Source organism: Musca vetustissima, unplaced genomic scaffold (genome assembly GCF_032173495.1).
Source record: "Musca vetustissima isolate MV318-11 ecotype Yass unplaced genomic scaffold, APGP_CSIRO_Mvet_v1 utg134994, whole genome shotgun sequence".
Taxonomy (NCBI): Eukaryota; Metazoa; Arthropoda; class Insecta; order Diptera; family Muscidae; genus Musca; species Musca vetustissima.
The window spans coordinates 15,863-35,762 of NW_026883967.1; the positions used below are offsets into that span (position 1 = coordinate 15,863).

The window sequence follows — 19,900 nt, forward strand, 5'->3', positions numbered from 1 at the left end:
AAATGGTGTACCAAAGTCCCTATATATCTTTTGATTTGCCCGAAATTTGGCATAGCGTAATGTATTAGATCTAGAATGATGTGTGAAAAGTTTCCGAAAAATCGGTTCAGATTTGGATATAGCTTCCATATATATTCCTCCGATTTAAGGTATATGGTGCGCAAAGTCTCTAAATATCTGTCTATTTGTACGAAATTTGACATAGCGTACTGAGTTGGGCCTAGAATGGCGTACGGGAAGTTTCTTGAAAATCGGTTCAGATTTAGATATAGCTCCCATATATATTTTCGTCCGATTTTAGGTAAATAGTGCACCAAAGTCCCTTTATATGTTTCGATTTCCACAAAAATTGGCTTAGCGTACTAAATTGAGTCTAGAATGATGAGTGGTGAACCGCGAAGTCTGTTAGGTTACATATGTGCAATATACCCAAAGTGGTGAAGGGTATCATATACTCGGCCCAGTCCGACTTTACTACTTTCCTTGCTGGTTTACAATTAACCATGGACGGACATGTATAAATCGACTTAGAAACTGATTCTATGCATATTCTCAAAAGGAACCATGTGTCTGTCTCATTTCCTTTTGCCTGTTACAAACATATGCACAAAGACATAATACCCTGTACCACAGTGTGGTAAAGGGTATGAAAAATCCGCGCCTTACATTCACCCCTGAAAATATATTATGATAATAGGAGCGTATGATTATGCATTGGTATTGATACTGATATAATATCAATGTCATTTCTGTTCTATGTATGTATGTGTTTCTTTCTAATTACAATTGTAAACAGGAGGAAAAAAACCTTGAAAAAATAATTTATTTTGGATATAAATTCCATTTTTATCACGAATTTTGTCAATATTATTTCAATGAACTATGTATGAAGTTCGGTTACTTTTTCATATGGACATGATTTGTTTACATATGTATATACTACGTATAAATCATATTGTACATATTTACAATTTAGACATATCTCTATTTGCACATATTATTCAATTAGAAATTTTGTGGGATTTTTGTTTCTATTGCAATTGGAAAATAATCTGATTTTGAGTTTTGTGTGACAAACAGATGGTCTCCGAATGGATGGCTAATGTGGAGTACAATAATGGGACAAATATAGAAAACCACCAAATAATGCAAAAAAAAAAATACTGAAAATAATGGAAACACAATTAAAGCTGTGAAAAATTATTCTCTTAAATTCAAACTTCTAAAGACCCTTGCAAATATTATTTTACTATGTACAGCTTTTGCCAAGGACCCTTAGAAAATAATTTTTAAACATTTTATAAATCCTATATTTTTATTATTCGGCTGTTTACGGTTTTTTTAATACCCTCAAGGTTTTTCTTTCTCCCCTGATTGTGGCAAATAAATTTCAAAACAAAACTAAATTTTCATATGAATGTGTTTCGTTCTGCGTATATAGTTGTTGCTATTTGCTTTTCTATGCTCAAGTACCAGCACGCTTTCCGCTTGCTTTTAATTTATATTGTTCGGGTTGTAAATTCTCTACTTTGCGAATTCAAGAATTTTATTTCACACAGGGTCTTATACAATGCCATTGCTGCCATAAACTTCATGCGGAATTTCCTTGAAGCTTGAATATTTGTATTCCGCAGTTTTATGTGATATGATGTTTCAAGTAGCATTTGCCACAACAGCTGTTGCGAAGCATTTATGAGCGGAAATGGAGAAATTTTAAATATTTGTTTTTTTCATGTGCCATTGAAAAAATATTTTTTTTTATAAATCCACGTCTCTTATTGAGCCTTATAAATATTCTTTAATAAAGTTCACGCCCCTTGCAGAGCCCTTAAAATATTCTTTTAAAAAGGTCACACCTCTTATAGAGCCCTTAAAATATTTTATAGCCTTAAAAATGTGATACTAATATATACACGTCTCATACTGCGTCCTAAAAATATTATTTAATATATCCACGCTTCTTCTTGAGGCGTAAAAATATTTTTTAATAATTCCACTCCTCTTCTAGAGACTTAAAATATTTTTCTAATTAGTCGATGCCTCTTCTATAGCCTTTAAAATATCTTTTAATAAATCCGTGGCTCTCTTAGAGCTTTAAACCTATGTTTTAAGAAATCTACGGCTGTTATAGAGCCTTAAAAATATTTTTTTTTTAATAAATTCAATTCAAATATATTTGGGATGATAGATACCAAGCAACGGCTCTGATTGGCTTTAACATGGCGAAGTCAAGGCTTACCTTGGTCCCCCTTTCACCTCAATTGTGGACACTGCCCTCCCCGTAGTGCCACCTTGGGTAGCTATTTTCATCACCCGATGAAATAGTGAGCTAATATGTGCCGCGAGTTCACCCATAAGAACTATAAAAAATGGGTTGAGTCGTCGGGTTAGTTGCCCACTCTCGGAGAACCCAACCTACTATGAAAAAGCAAAGAAAAAGAAAACCAAACCCCCCTAATGTTGACGATCCCCGCAAACGTATAAAGGACCACGATCTGCGAATCTGTACTTGGAATGTGCGCACGTTGTACAGAAGAAGTTGTACTCAAGAAGTAGAAAGCCGATATTATTACCTTAATTATGGACACTGACCTCCCCACGGTGCCACCTGGGGAGCTATTTTCATCACCCCATGAAATAGTGAGATAATATGTGCCGCGATTTCAACCACAAGAACTATAAAAACATGGGTTGAGGCGTCAGGTTAGTTGCTTACACTCGGAAAACCCAACAAACTGTGAAAAATCAAAGAAAAAGGAAAACCAATCCCCCCTAACGATGACGACCCCAGGAAACGTATAAAGGGCCACAATCTGCGAATCTGCACTTGCAATGTGCGCACGTTGTACAGAACAGGCGTAGTGTTGGCTTTGGCGGATGTATTCAAGAAGTAGAAACCCGATATTATTGCCTTACAGGAAATGCGATGGAAAGAGACTGGCGTAAGTAAATCAGATGATTACGCCCTGTATTATAGCTGCAATGAAACGAGACATGAATTTGGCTGCGGATTAAGGGTTAACAGAAGAATAAAAGACCTCGTCATCAAATTCACTCCAGTAGATGAGCGAATTGCTGTAATCCACATAAACGCGAATTTTTTCTACATCAGTCTCATTTGCGCCCATGCTCAGACCGAAGATAAAGATGAACAGAGAAAGAACATATTTTACGAGCGCCTAGAAACAACATATGACCTTTGCCCTGACCATGAAATTTTTTAATGCAAAAATCGGAAGGGAAAATATCTTTGGCCCCACCGTCGGAAAATTCAGCCTCCATGAAAAAACATCCGAAATCGGCATGAGGTTGATGACTGCGCGGCAGCAAAAAACATGGTAGATAGCAGCACCAGATTTAAGCATCTCGATATACGCAAGGCCACCTGGGTCTCTGCTGATCAAGCAACGAGTTATCAAATTGATCATATTGTGATAGGCGGAAGGCATTCATCCAGTGTATTAGACGTCCGATCGATCCGAGGACCGAATATCGATTCGGGGCATTACCTTGTGGCAGCCATGGTTGTCAGCCGTCTTAATGTAGCAGCAAGGGTGTGATCTAACACAACACGGAAACTCGATGTCGAAAAAAGCTGCAAACACAACAGGTAGCCGACAGGTTGACGAAAGCACCCCTTCTCCCGATAATAATATAGAAGCACAATGGCAGAGAATTGCCCACTCCCCACAAACTGCAGCAAAAGCAACACTTGGGTACCAAAAACCACCACCAAGAAACCCATGGTACGATCCGGAGTGTCGTAATGCTACTGATATGAAAAACGAAGCGTGGCTAGAAAAATGCATGCCCAATGATTGGAACCTGAGCATCCTGTGTCCCGTGCACAAAAAAGGAGACAATATGATATGTGCCAACTACAAATGAATGAGTCTCCTTCCCGTCACATATAAACTGCTATCCAGCGTACTGTGTGAACGACTGAAGCCAATGGTCAATGACATTATTTGACCATACCAATCCAGCTTCAGAGCTGGCAAATCCACCATTGACCAGATTTGCACTCTGCGCCAAATCCTGGAAAAAACCAACGAAAACACATCGACACATACCACCTATTTGTCGACTATAAAGCCGCATTCGACAGCCCTATCCGTTCAGAGGTGTTCAAAAGCACCACGAAAAACACATCGGCACATACCAGTTATTTGTCGATATAAAGCCGCATTCGACAGCCCTATCCGTTCAGAGGTGTTCAAAAGCATGTCTTCTTTCGGCATTCCTCCAAAATTAATACAGCTATGCAGGATAACTTTAAATGACACAAGGTCAGCTGTTAAAGTCTGAAAGGACCTATTGGAGTCCTTCTATACCGAACGAGAATTAAGACAAGGCAACAGTTTGTCGTGCGATCTATGTAACATCCTGCTAGAAAAGGTCATACGAGATGCAGAGATTAACAGAAATGGCACTCTGTACACCAAACAACACATGTTACTCGCCTACACCGATGACATCGATATAATGGATCGAACATTGCGAGCGGTAACAGCCAACTTTGAACAAATTGAAAAGGAGTCTGCCAAAGTGGATCGGACAGTAAATGGCGAGAAGACCAAGCTGATGGTATCAACGCCCAAGACGTCCAGTAGACTCGGACCAACTGCGTAACTTGAGAACTACAGCTTCGAGGTTGTTAAAGATTTTATATACCTTGGTACCGCCATAAATAAAACGAATGGCATCAGTTTTGAAATTCGGAGAAGGATTGTGATGGCCAACAGATGCTACTATGGTCTGAGCAAACAACTCAAAAGCAAGACCATCTCCCGCCAGACCAAACTCACACTTTACAAGACGTTGATACTACCCGTGCTGCTATATGGATCTGCAGCATGGGTACTTGCGCATGCAGATGAGGCAGCTCTTGAGGTGTTTGAGCGAAAAATTCTCCGAAAGATCTATGGGCCGATCTGCTTGTGATGGCCAACAGATGCTACTATGTTCTAAGTAAGCAGTTTAGAAACAAGGCCACCTCTCGCCAGACCAAACTCACACTTTACAAGACGCTGATACTACCCGTACTGTTATATGGATCTGAAGCAGATGAGGCAGCCCTTGGAGTGTTTGAGAGAAAAATTCTCCGAAAGATCTATGGGCCGATCTGCGTTGACGGTGAATATCGGCGTCGAATGAACCATGAGTTGTACCAGCTATTCTCGGACATCGACATTGTTAGACGTATTGAGCTGCAGCGTCTACGTTGGCTAGGTCATGTTGTGAGAATGGATGAAGATGCCCAGAAGCCCAGGAGGCATATAAAAGCTAACCAGCTGATGGTTCACGCAGAAGGGGTAGGCCAAGACTACGATGGAAAGATCGAAGAAGACAACATTGCCGAAAATGGTCTTTCAAATTGGAAAAACAATTTAATGAGTATTTTTTTTAAATTCTCATTAAATTTCACTAAATAAATTTCAAGTTAATTAAATTTAAAATATTATTAAATTGCATATATTTAATTTCAAACACTTAAATCTATTTTGCTGTTTAATTTAATTACTACAACAATAGCAAAACTAGGCAATAAATTTCGATACAAAAATTTACAATGATCAATGCAGTAATAAAATCAGGCCATTGCTGTTCGAATGGTGGCTTCCACCATTTATTAAAAATTCCCACTATATGTATATATATATATATATTTGGTGGCAGTAACAAAACTCACTGTGTCAACAATAAAATCAACAACAACAACAATTTATTCAATATATAAAATTTATTATTATTTATATTATCAGGAAAATTCACTTTGACAATGTCTACGCCATTTATTCATTTATCCACCCAGCCAATCAATTCAAAGCTTCGGCGAATCAGTCAATCAAATATAGAGATACACACATACATAAACAATGTCTATCATTTAGAGATTTCATATACAAAAAAAATTATTCAATATTTTATTATTATTATTTATTTATATAATTCAATTCAAAACAAAGTGTATTTAGTCACATTTTTGTAGCAGCATCGAACGAGGTGATATATTTTTCCGGTACTAAATTCAGACGGGGTCGTTGGAGGGCAAAGCTAGCCTTTTTAATTAAACGTAACAAATAATATTCGTTTACATAAACAGCGGAACCTGGACAAGTGGAAACATAACACACACACACACTCTTCAAAAAATTAGGCTAACACTCGTAGGGCTAATTTTTGATAAAAACAAATCCTATTTTCAGAGGTTCCACTGTCTTTCATGCACTCGCAATTAATTCCACATCTATGCCATCCTTCATTCGTGGAATTTTATAAATACACATTGAAGCTCAACAAATATTGCGAATTTTTTGGATTCATGTCATTGTGATGTCTCTGTGTGTGTGTTTGGTCTGTATCAATATTGACATGATAGCACCTAAAAATATCAATAAATATCATTGTATCGCTTTATATTTTCACAGTGCAAACACACACACACACGGATGTGTGTATGTGTTCATTTGGTATAGCGGCTATATTGATTGATATGATTAAAGGTGACAGTTGACAGGGCAACCTGTTGAGGTTTCTAAAAAATACAATAAAATTCTAGTGGAAAAAAGTTAAATATTTTTGACACTCTATAAAAAGAGTGGATCATATTTTTAAGGTTCTAGATGAAGCGCGGATTTATAAAAAAAAACATCAGTAAGGAAAGTAGTAAAGTCGGACACATCATTCTAGACCTAATTCTTTACGCTGTGCCAAATTTCGTGCAAACCGAAAGATACTAAGGGACTTTGGTACACCATATACCTTAAATCGGTCGAAAATATATATGGGAGCTATGTATATCTAAATCTGGACCGATTTTCAGGAAACTTAACACACATCATTCTAGACTTAATTTAGTACGCTGTGCCAAATTTCGTCTAAATCAAAAGATATTATAGAAAATCGGGCGAAGCTATATATGGGAGCTATATCTAAATCTGGACCGATTTTCAAGAAACTTAGCACACATCATTCTAGACGTAATTCTGTACGCCGTGCCAAATTTCGTGCAAATCGAAAGATATATGGGGACTTTGGTACACGATATAACTTATATCGGACGAAAATATATATGGCAGCTATATCTAAATCTGGACCTATTTTCAGGAAACTTAACACATATCATTCTTGACCTAATTCAGTACGGCGTATCAAATTTCGTCCAAATCAAAAGATACACAAGTACTTTTACAGAAAATCGGGCGAAGCTATATATGGGAGTTATATCTTAATCTGACCCGATTTTCAGGAAACTTAACACACATCATTCTAGACCTAATTCAGTACGCTGTACCAAATTCCGTCACTCATCAAAAGATATATAGGGACACCATTTACATTAAATCGGACGAATATATACATGTGAGCTATATCTAAATCTGGACCGATTTTAAGGAAACTTAACACACGTCATTCTAGATCGAAATCTGTACGCCGTGCCAAATTTCGTGCAAATCGAAATATATATAGGGACTCTGGTACACCATTTACATTAAATCGGACAAATATATATATGAGAGCTATATCTAAATCTGGACCGATTTTAAGGAAACTTAACACACGTCATTCTAGACTCAATTCAGTGCGCTGTGCCAAATTTCGTGCAAATCGAAAGATATGTGGGACTTTGGTACACCATTTACCTTAAATCGGACGAAAATATATAAGAGAGCTTTATCTAAATCTGAACCTATTTTCAAGAAACTTAACACACACCATTCTAGACTTAAATCATTAGGCTGTACCATATTTCGTGCAAATTGAAAGATATATAGGGGCCGTTTACATTAAATCTGACAAATATATATATTGGAGCTATATCTAAATCTGAACTGATTTTTCCCAATTTCAATAGGGTTCGTCTTTGGGCCAAACAAATGAGCTGTGCCAAATTTTATCCAATTCGGATCATAAATGCGACCAGTACTTTGTTTACAATTAAAAACCAACAGACGGACGGACATGCATAAACCGACTCAGAAAGTGATTCTAAGCATATTCTCAAAAGAAACCATGGTTCTATTGCACAAAGACATAATACCCTGTACCACAGTGTGGTGAAGGGTATAAAAATTAAAGGCTTTTGAAGAGGCGTGGATGTATTAAAAAAACTTTTAAGACTTGTGGACATTTTTTTAAATCACGTCTTAAATATACCCTAAAACAAATATGTTTTTAAAAATTCACGCCTTATAGAGACCCTAGAAAAAAAATATATATATATATTTTTTTTTTCTAGGGTCTCTATAAGGCGGCCCATAAAGCTTTCAGAGAATTTTTCTCCCAAACACTCCAAGAGCTGTCTGATCTGCTTGCGTAAGTACCCATGCTTCAGATCCATATAACAGCACGGGTAGTATCAGCGTCTTGTAGAGTGTGAGTTTGGTCTGGCGGGAGGTGGCCTTGCTTTTGAGTTGTTTGCTCAGACCATTGTAGCGTCGGTTGGCCATCACTATCCTTCTCCGAATTTCAAAACTGATGTCATTCGTTTTATTTATGGCGGTACCAAGGTATATAACATCTTTGACTACCTCGTAGCTATATTTCGAGTCCACTGGACGTCTTGGGCGTTGATGCCATCAGCTTGGTCTTCTCGCCGTTTACCACCAGCCCCACTTTGGCAGACTCTTTCTCAATTGTTCGACCCATTACGTCGATGAATCCATTACTGAATCCTCGTTCGATATTAAATGGCTCCAAGTGGTCCTTTCCGACTTTAACTGCTGTCCTTGTACCATTTAAAATTATCCTGCATAGCTGAATTAATTTTGCAGGAATGCCAAACGCAGACATGGCTTTATACACCTCTGAACGGATAGGGATGTCGAATGCGGCTTTATAGTCGACGAATAGGTGGAATGTGCCAATGTGGTTTTTTTCGTGGGTTTTTCCAGGATTTGGAGCAGATTGAAAATCTGGCTTTACATGGCTTTATACACATCTGAACGGATAGGGCTGTCGAAAGCGGCTTTGTAGTCGACGAATAGGTGGAATGTGCCAATGTGGTTTTTTTCGAGGATTTTTTCAGGGATTTGGCGCAGAGTGAAAATCTGGTCAATGGTGGATTTGCCAGGCTTTATACACATCTGAACGGATAGGGCTGTCGAAAGCGGCTTTGTAGTCGACGAATAGGTGGAATGTGCCAATGTGGTTTTTTTCGAGGATTTTTTCAGGGATTTGGCGCAGAGTGAAAATCTGGTCAATGGTGGATTTGCCAGGTCTGAAACCACATTGGTATGGTCCAATAATTCCATTGATCATTGGCTTCTGTCGTTCACACAGTACGCTGGATAGCACTTTATATGCGATGGGAAGAAGACTTATTCCTCTATAGTTGGCACATATCGTCTTGTCTCCTTTTTGTGTACGAGACACAGGATACTGAGGTTCCAATCATAGGACATGCATTCTTCTAGCCAAATTGTATTAATCAGCTGGTGCATGCTCCTGACCAGTATCTGACCAACAGTCTTGAATAGTTCGTCTGGTAAACCATCGGCATCTGCTGCTGTATTATTCTTCAGCCGATTGATTGCTATTCTGACTTCATCTTGGCTAGGTGGTATACACTCTATACGATCATCTCTTATAGGTTCTATGGTATCATCTTCACCGTCGCTATTTGATACCAGAAGCTTTTAAAAATGCTCCTTCCAAATCCTCAACACGCTGTCTGTATCTGTCACCAGGTTTCCTTCTTCATCTCTACAGGTGGATGTGCCAGCACCAAAACCTTCGGTTCTGTCTTTTACCCGTTGGTAGAATTTTCGGACATGATTCTGCCTCCTGTACATCTCGATTTGCTCACGCTCACGTTTTTCTTGGTCTTTCTTCTTTTTTCTGAAAACACGTTTCTCCTCTCTCCTTTTCTCCCCATAGTTCTCCATCACATTACGTGTTGCTTCTGTCCGCAGGGTTGCTCTATATGCTGCGTTTTTCACATTAGTAGAATTAAGACACTCCTGATCGTACCATGGGTTTCTTGGTGGTGGTTATTGGTACCCAAATGTTGCTTTTGCTGCACTTTGTAGTGAGTGGGCAATACTCTGCCATTGTGCTTCTATATTATTATCGGGACAAAGGGTGTTTTCGTCAAGCAGTTGGTTAAGTTGAGCGGAGTAGGCCTCGGCTATCTGTTGTGTTTGAAGCTTTTCGACGTCAAATTTCCGTGTTACATTAGATCGCACCTTTGCTGCTACATTAAGACGGGTGCGTACCTTGGCTGTCACATGTTAATGGTCCGAATCGATATTCGCTCCCCGGATCGATCGGACGTCTAAAACACTAGATGAATGCCTTCCGTCTATTACAACATGATCTATTTGATTTATCGTTGTTCGATCGGGTGAAATCCAAGCGGCCTTGTGTATATCGAGATGCTTGAATCTGGTGCTGCTAACTACCACGTTTTTTTTGCTCCCACGAAGTCAATTAACCTCATGCCGTTGTCTGATGTTTCTTGATGGAGGCTGAATTTTCCGATGGTGGGGCCAAATATATTTTCCCTTCCGATTTTTGCATTAAAATCTCCTAGCAGAATTTTAATGTCATGGCCAGGGCAACGATCATATTCTGTTTCTAGGCGATCGTAAAATATGTCTTTGGTCTGTTCATCTTTATCTTCGGTCGGAGCATGGGCTCAAATGAGAATGATGTAGAACAACTTCGCTTTTATGCGGATTATAGCAATTCGCTCATCTACTGGAGTGAATCTGGAGACGAGGTCTTTTTTTTGTCTCGTTTATACTTTCCTTTCCGATTTTTGTATTAAAATTTCCTAGCAGAATTTTAATGTCATGGCCAGGGCAACCATCATATGATGTTTCTAGGCGCTCGTAAAATATGTCTTTGGTCTGTTCATCTTTATTTTCGGTCGGGCGCAAATGAGACTAATGTAGAAGAATTTCGCTTTTATACGGATTATAGCAATTCGCTCATCTACTGGAGTGAATCTGGAGACGACGTCTTTTATTCTCCTGTTAACCAAATTCATGTATCGTTTCATGTCAGCTATAATACAGGGCGTAATCATCTGATTTACTTTCGCCAGTCCCTTTCCATCGCATTTCCTGTAAGGCCACTAATATCGGCTTTGTACTTCTTGAGTACATCCGCCAAAGCGAACACTGCGCCTGTTCTATACAACGTGCGCACATTCCAAGTACAGATTCGCAGATCGTGGTCCTTTATACGTTTGCGGGGGTCGTCAACATTAGAGGGGGTTTGATTTTCTTTTTCTTTGCTTTTTTCTTAGTAGGTTGGGTTTTCCGAGAATGGGCAACTAACCAGACGCCTCAACACATGTTTTATAGTTTTTATGGGTGAACTCGCGGCACATATTAGCTCACTATTTATCGGGTGATGAAAGTAGCTCCCAAGTTGGCACCGCGGGGAGGACAGAGTCCACAATTGGGATGAAAGAGGGACCAAGATAAGCCTGCACTTCGCCATGTTAAAGCCAATCATGGCCGTTGCTTGGTATCTATCATCCCCTAAGCCACCTAGAAAAATATATATACAAATCCGCAGCCTTATATTGACCCTAGAAAATATTTTTTAAAAAATCCGCAGCCTTATATAGACCCTAGAAAATGGTTTTTTAAAAAATCCACGCCTTATATAGACCCTAGAAAATGGTTTTTTAAAAAATCCACGCCTTATATAGACCCTAGATTTTTTGTTTAAATCCACGCCTTATATAGACCCTCGATTTTTTAAATCCACGCCTTTTATGGACCTTAGAAAAATATTCTTTAAAAATATACACGCCCCAGGTAGAACCCTAAAATGTACGCTTTAAAAATTGCCTGACAAAAATTGCTTAATTTATTGTGTTCATATAAATTCTGCTGCCTTTTGTTTAATACAGTCCAATTTAAACTTCATCGATTATTTATGCATACCCATGAATCGATATCGTTGAATAATAGCGATTTGGAAAATATTTTGTGTTAAGGCCCACAGCGAACAACAATGGGCGAACAGTCAAAACAAAAATAATGTAATTTTAATGATGATGATGACGGCGGTGGTGGTGGTTCCGGCGGCTTTTGAGAGGTCATAGGATGAAGTGAATAAATCTTGTTCCAATAACCCCAAAAAACAAATTTGTTTACATTAACCATCAACCGAACAATGGAGCGGTTAGCTATGGAAGAGCTAATAAAAATCTTGATAAACTCGAATCCGGAGAATGAAAATAAACGCTGATATAAATTGAAGCCATTTCTTTTTTATAAAAAAAGGAGGAAGCGTATTGCAAATCCCCTAAATACCCAACTAAAACACATGTCTACTCTCAGGCGTACACACACAAACACACTCTCACACACACACACACACACCCGGCTAGAAAAGCTCACACTTGAAGTGATTTAAACTTGTCAGATTGGGGAATTCCCATTGAGTCTGGTGAAGTGGAGTTTAAATGCTTTGGCTAAGTGGTAGGGGTAGTCGTCACACACACACACATACAGTCACACATCCACATAGAAGGAGAGCATTGACACACATTTAAATGTTTTATTTTTACATGGGTTTTTATTTTGGCCGGGTTATCCTCACAGTGATGGGACCATGGCACGGATATTGTAGGAGATTGTACCCAAATATGTTTCCTTTTTTCCTGCCTCCCCTTTTGGTGTTCTTTTATTTCTCTTCCATTCCACCATTTATCATTTCATGATAATTTTTATGGCCATAAATGTTATGAATAAAAATCGTGTGTATGTGTGTTTGTTTTGGTTTTTACATTTGTTTTCAGTTTTTTTTTTATTTTTGCGTTTTATATTTATGTGTCGTTTTCCTTTTCGTTTCGGTTCGGTTTATTTTGTATAGTGTGTTTGTGTGTGTAGTTGTTGTTTATTTAATTTAAATATTTAATAATTTTACGCTTTATATCCACATAAATTGTGACAGTTTGTTTTGGAGTACTCATTTTTCAGATGAGGTTTCACACACAAACAAACGAACACATAATATTAAAAAAAACTAAATAAATAACTGTAATCTTGTAATGTAGTTTATTATGGGTACAGTGGTAAGTTTCGAAAATATATATATATATATATATATATATATATATTTAAAAAAAATGTTTGTGGCTCTATAAGAGGCGTGGATTTTTTAAAGAATATTTTTTGCGGCATGACGATTACATGATACCCTTCACCACTTTGGGTATATTCAACAGATGAATACTAGCAGACGTCATATTTTTAAAGGGCCAGTAAAATGAAAGTGGATCCATAAACATGTCATTCTGTAACCGATACTAAATTTTTCATTTGGTCAGATATAGAAGCTGTATCTAAATCTGAACCAATTTCCAGGAAACTTAACAAACCTCATTCCAGGCCTAATTCATTACGCTGTGCCAAATTTCGTGCAAATCGAATGATATATAGGGACTTTGGTGCACCATTTACCTTAAATTGGACGAAAATATATATGGGAGCTATATCTAAATCTGAACCTAATTCATTACGCTGTGCCAAATTTCGTGCAAATCGAAAGATATATAGGGACTTTTTTTGTTATTTGAATTTTGCCTTGTAAGGGAAGTGATCATTTCAAAGTAATTTAAAGTGATTATTTATAATCTTTCGAGTCGAGCTTGATGATCTAAGTTTTGCAATGAAAAGGAAAGCCAGGAGAAGAACTACGTACCCACCATTATGCGACGCGTTTCGCCGTCGGTTAAGCGGCTCATCAGGCATATTGGGCTTAGTTCAAGTTCGAAGATCCCACACATGAGCTAGACCTAAATGAGGGATATAGTTCATATATAGTTCATTATCGAACCTTACGTTCTATTTTTTGATGTCGATATCCTCCGCAGGAGAAATGATTACAACAGAGCGTTAGAACCAAACCCAAAACGCGGAACAAATCAGATAACTATTTTAATATAAAAAGGGGGTTATATGGGGACTACCCCAAAAAGGGGGCGAATATTAATAATTTTTGGTGGGGAGATTTCTTACCACATACGACTACAAAATACCAAATTGCAGCAAATTCGATTGAAAAACGCGCTCAAGAACCCCAAAATGCCGAAAATTGGGGGTACCCTTATATGGGGGCTTTCCGAAACAATGGACCTATATTTATAATTTTTAGTGGAGAAATTTGCTACCCAATAAGAACTTAAAGTACTAAATTACAGCCAATTCGATGAAAAAATGCGAACAAAACCCCCAAAATACCGAAATTTGGGGGTACCGTTATATGGGGGCTACCAGAAAAAGGAGACCGATATTTATAATTTTTAGTTTAGATATTTGGGACCAAATAAGAACTCAATGTTCTAAACTTCAGAGAATTCGGTTGAAAAACGCGCTCAAGAACCCCAAAATACCGAAAATTGGGGGTACCCTTATATGGTAACTATCCGAAAAAATTTACCTATATTTATAATTTTTTGTGGAGAGATTTGGTACCTATTAGGAACTCAAAATACTAAATTACAGCCAATTCGGTGAAAAAATACGATCAAAACCCCAAAATACTGAAAATTAGGAGGTACCGTTATATGGGGGCTACCAAAAAAAGTGAACATATATTTATAATTTTTGTGGAGACATTTAGTACCCAATAAGAACTCAATGTACCAAATTTCAGCGTATTCGGTTGAAAAACGCGTTCAAGAACCCCAAAATACCGAAAATTGGGAGGTACTGTTATATGGGAGCTATGCCTAAACGTGGACCGATATATCCCATCTTCGAACTTGACCTGCCTGCAGACAAAAGAAAAACGTATGCAAAATTTCAGCACCCTATCTCAATTCCTTCAGAAGATAGCGTGATTACAACAGACGGACGGACGGACGGACAGACGGACAGGGCTAGATCGTCTTAGAATATACCCTCCATACTATGGTGAAGGGTATAAAAAAGATATATAGGGACTTTGGTGCACCATTTACATTAAATCGGACGGAAATATATATGGGAACTATATCTAAATCTGAGCCGATTTTCAGGAAACTTAACACACAATTCTAGACCTAATTCATTAGGCTATACCAAATTTCGAGCAAATTGAGAGTTATATAGGGACATTGGACATTTACATTAAATCGGACGAAAACATATATGGAAGCTATATCTAAATCTAATCCGATTTTACCCTATGACCTATGCCAAATTTCATCCAAATCGGATCATAAATGCGACCTGTACTTTGTTCAAAATAATAAATGGACGGACGGGCAGACGGACATGCGTAAACCGACTCAGAAAGTGATTCTATGCATGTTCTCAAAAGGAACCATGTGTCTATCTTGTTTCCTTTTGCTTGTTACAAACATATGCACAAATACATAATACCCTGTACCACAGTGTGGTGAAGGGTATAAACACGATACAGGCCACAGTTATGGACCAATCATCACGAAATTTTGCATGTAGGGAGGGTTCGGCCCAATGAAGACCCCTATCGATAAACATCGGTTTATATTTAGGGGATGAAATTGATCAAATACTTAATTTTTGTCGGTTTTTCTGGCCGCTCCATAGGCCGCAAAATATGACCCAAACATCTCGAATTTTTAAATGGAGAAGTGGATTGGGCCAAAGAATAAGTATGCCTGTTTTGATAAAGATCGGTCAATATTTAGCGCATGTGGGAGATGCACTTGAATATTTACATGTGCTTACGTTTTCATATATTATTTAGTAACCCATTACCACACTAAAGAGCGAAAATATAGCGCTGATCGCTTTGAAATATTCCATGAGGATCCAGGTATGATCAAGGACAAGGTCCGAAAACTTAATCTTTTTTTTGGTCGAATCGATCTATATGCCACGATTGAAAGCCGAACATCGCGACAAAACTCACGGTTAGGGGAATATGGTCAAGTAATTAGAAGAACTATAATGAATATTAGTAATATTCGGAAAATATGTCAGTGTAAGGAAGAGGTACTGTTGACCTCTAATCAGGCAAGAGGGTGCAACTATCACGAAATATTTCCCAGGTTCGGAATAAAAATCCGTAGAAAGTTAGAGTTCCGTGGTAGTTGTGTAGGGTGTCGTATGGCCGGCCACGACCGACTATTCTGCTCCGCTCATTGGTTTAAAGAATATATATTTTTAGGCCCAAACAAATATTTTTTTTAAAAAATCCACGTCCGTTTGTAGGCCCTAAATATTTTTCTTTAAAAGTTCACGCCTTATTGTAGGCCCTACAAAATTTTATTTAAAAAATATTCTGACAATTTTTTTTTTTTTTTTGAGTATCCACGCTTTTGTTATGTCCCCAAAAAGTGTTTTTAAAAAAATCCACACCTTTGTTACAGTCCTCTGTTAGGTCTTCAAAACAAATATTTTTTTAAAAATCCTCGCCATTATTAGGTCTACAAAAAATATTTGTAAAAAATCCATGCCACTGCCCAAAAATATTTTAAAATTTTTTTATTTTAATTTATTTTTTTACTAAATCGCATTTTGGTTTTAAAAATTAACACCTCACTCATACCCAGGTATTAACTTGTATTCTACCATTGTACTACTTTCATTTTCATATGCAAATAAAATTTTATTACAGGTCCTATAAGACGAGATCCACATCCCCTCTCCTCGTTTTTATTTTATTTACTTTTGTCCTCCATTTTATGTTGTTGTTGTTTTTTGGAAACCATCCGACAAATATTCGTATTTTAAATATTTAACAAATGTAAATGCAATTGTTGCCGAATGATGTTGAATGAAAGTGTTCTCAGCTAGCACGAGGTGGCAGCATTTCTGCATTGCATGCGACTTTTTGGCATAACTTTTAATTTGTATTGTTGTTGCTGCTGTTGTTGGATTATTTTATTTTCACCAAAAAATAAATAAAAAAGTATTGAATGAATGGAAAACGGGTTGTGTTTTTTTGTAACTCTGTTTTTTCCCAGTTGATTGTTTCGCCTGCAGTGGATCTGACCTTAAAGCAAATAATGGGTGTAACGACGAAGAATACAGCAAAAAATCAGCAGCAGCAACAATGGCGAACAATTGTTGTTTTCTGAGTAACGGAAGGAAAATCTGTGCCAGGAATGACAACAGCAACAACAACAACAACAACAAAAATCACAACAAATTTTTACATGTTTTCATTTCAACTCGCTCGTTTGTTCGTTCGTTCGCTCGCTTGACATAAATGACAAATAGAGCGGTATTTTTGTTTGCCATTGCCGCTGTCTGTTGTCTTTATCACTTTTTTACGTTCTGTGTGAAGTTACAAAAGTTGCAACAACCACGACAACAAAGCTGCAAGTGTTACCGAGAAGTGATTTATAAATATTAATATTGAAATAATTAAACGGGGTGAATACAGAAAAAATATATAAATATTTGTAATGACATAAATATGTTATTTATTTGACATCGAAGGAGAATAAAAACGGAAAACCGAGAAGTGGATGAGGAGGATAGAATCATGATGTTAATGGGGGGAAATTGTGAATTGTGTTTTTGTCATTTAAATCTGGTGGACAACAAAACAAAAAATGTTAAGTAGTGTCACGAAAACGTGACAGTTGTCATTTTGAAATCATATTTATGTCAGTTACAAAATTACACAGTAAATAAAGTAGTCACAATACGGACAACACTTAAATGTGGGGCAGTGGAAAGAAATTCTTTTTCAAGGCGTGGATTTATTAAAAAAAAATTTCAGAGTCTTAACAAAAAAGTAGATTTTTTATGGCTCCCAACATAGACGTAGATTTTTTAATGCTCCCAATATAGACGTGGATTCTTTATTGTTTATGGGTCTCAACATAGGGGTGGATTAAAAAAAAAACAACCAGTGAGCGGAGCAGTATAGTCGGACGGGGCCAACCATACGATACCCTACACAACTACCACGGAACTCAAACATTCTGCGGATTTTCATTCCGAACCTTGGGATTATTTCGTGATAGGTGCACCCTCTTGCTCGATTAGAGGTCAAAAGCACCTCTTTAGTACAGTCGTTCTAATTACTTGCCCATATTCTCTTCGCCGTGGGTTGTTTTGTGATGTTCGGCTTATAATTGTGGTCTACAGATTGTCTCGAAAAAAAAAAACACAACAAATTAAGGGAACCCCAACCATTCTCGATTTTAATTTTTCAAGATTTTCAATGGACTGGTAAATCAATACCAATGCTTGTTAAGGTTTGTAACTTTGCATATATATATATTTGAAGATTTAAACGGGAAGAAAAATAATTTACAAATTTTTTTTATTGTTTTTTGTAATTAAAGAAAAGTCCATATTTTTGATGGCGGGCATGACAACTCCCCACTGGAACATCGGTATCCCAAAATTCCAACGGTGTTAGAAAGAGCACATGTCTGTCTCTCGTATGAACTAGAAGCCCTTCAGGCGTCACTTGATGCTGACACAATAAATCGGCTATATCTTCAAGAGTTCTTGAGATTTTCTCTTGAAATTTTGTAGGGACATTCTTGAATTAGTGTAGATTCGAATTAAATCAAAAAAATTTTTGACCCCGAGAATGGGGAGTCCCCTTAACTTTTACGTCCACGTCATCCCAAAATTATTATCTAATAATCACTGGAAATTATCCGCGCTGTCCTGGAATCTCTTGGATCCCTGTGTGGTAATGGATTACTATATAATATCTGAATACATAAGCTCCTGTAAATATTTACGTGTAACTCCCACATACAACAATATATTTGGTATGAATTTAAAGGCCAACCACTTCTCTAGGATATACTAACAACTTCTCGGTTCTCTGTCCTGCAGGAGTAAATATATACGCTATAGAATACAAATTCTGTGCATGTTAAATTGTAAACAACGTACAGGTCGCATTTATGATCCGAATTGGATGAAATTTGGCATAGGTCACTTATTCGGCCCAAGGACAAACCCTATTGAAATTGGGAAAAATCGGTTCAGATTTAGATAAAGCTCCCATATATATATTTAACCGATTTAATGTAAAAGGTCCCTATATATCTTTCGATTTGCACGAAATTTGGTACAGCCTAATCATTTAGGTCTAGAGTTATGTCTACCAAGTTTCGTGAAAATCGGTCCAGATTTAGATATATCTCCCATATATAGTTTCGTCCGATTTCATGTAAATAGTGCACCAAAGTCCCTATATATCTTTCGATTTGCACGAAATTTGGCCGAGCGTACTGAATTGAGCCTAGAATGATGTGTCCTAAATTTGGTATAAATCGGTTCAGATTTAGATATAGCTCCCATAGATATTTTCGTTCGATTTAAGGTAACTGGGCACCAAAAACCCTTTTCAATTTTCCCGAAATTTGTCATAGCGTACTGAATTAACTCTAGAATATGTGTGCTGAGTTTTGTGAAATTCGGTTTAGATATAGATATAGCTGCCATATATATTTCGTCCGATTTAATATAAATGGTGCACCAAAGTCCATAAGTATCTTTCGATTTGCACGAAATTTGGCCGAGCGTACTGAATTGAGCCTAGAATGATGTGTCCTAAATTTGGTATAAATCGGTTCAGATTTAGATATAGCTCCCATAGATATATATTTTCGTCCGATTTTAAGTAAATAGTTCACCAAAGTCCCTTTATACCTTCGATGTGCAAAAATTTTGGCATAGCATACTGAATTGAGTCTAGAATGATGTGTGCTAAGTTTCGTGAAATTCGGTTCAGATTTAGATATAGCTCCCATCTATATGTTCGTCCGATCTAAGGTAAATGGTGCGCCAAAGTCCCTAATATCTTCCGATTTGCACGAAACTTTTCACAGCGTTCTCAATTAAGAGTAGAATTATGTGTGCTATGTTTCGTGAAGATCCGTTCAGATGTAGATATAGCTTTCATATATATTTTCGTCCGATTTTACATAAATGGTGCACCAAACTCGTAATGTTTGACCGATTAACACGAAATTTCGTAC

General features: G+C 37.4%; 1 protein-coding gene across 1 annotated transcript in view; it reads right to left on the reverse strand.

Moving 5' to 3' along the window:
• Nucleotides 1–19,900, reverse strand: part of LOC133330961 (lachesin-like) — a gene marked incomplete at its 3' end in the record, with an annotated part of 48,294 nt that overhangs the window by 12,280 nt on the left and 16,114 nt on the right. The gene's annotated exons all lie outside the window — the stretch shown is intronic.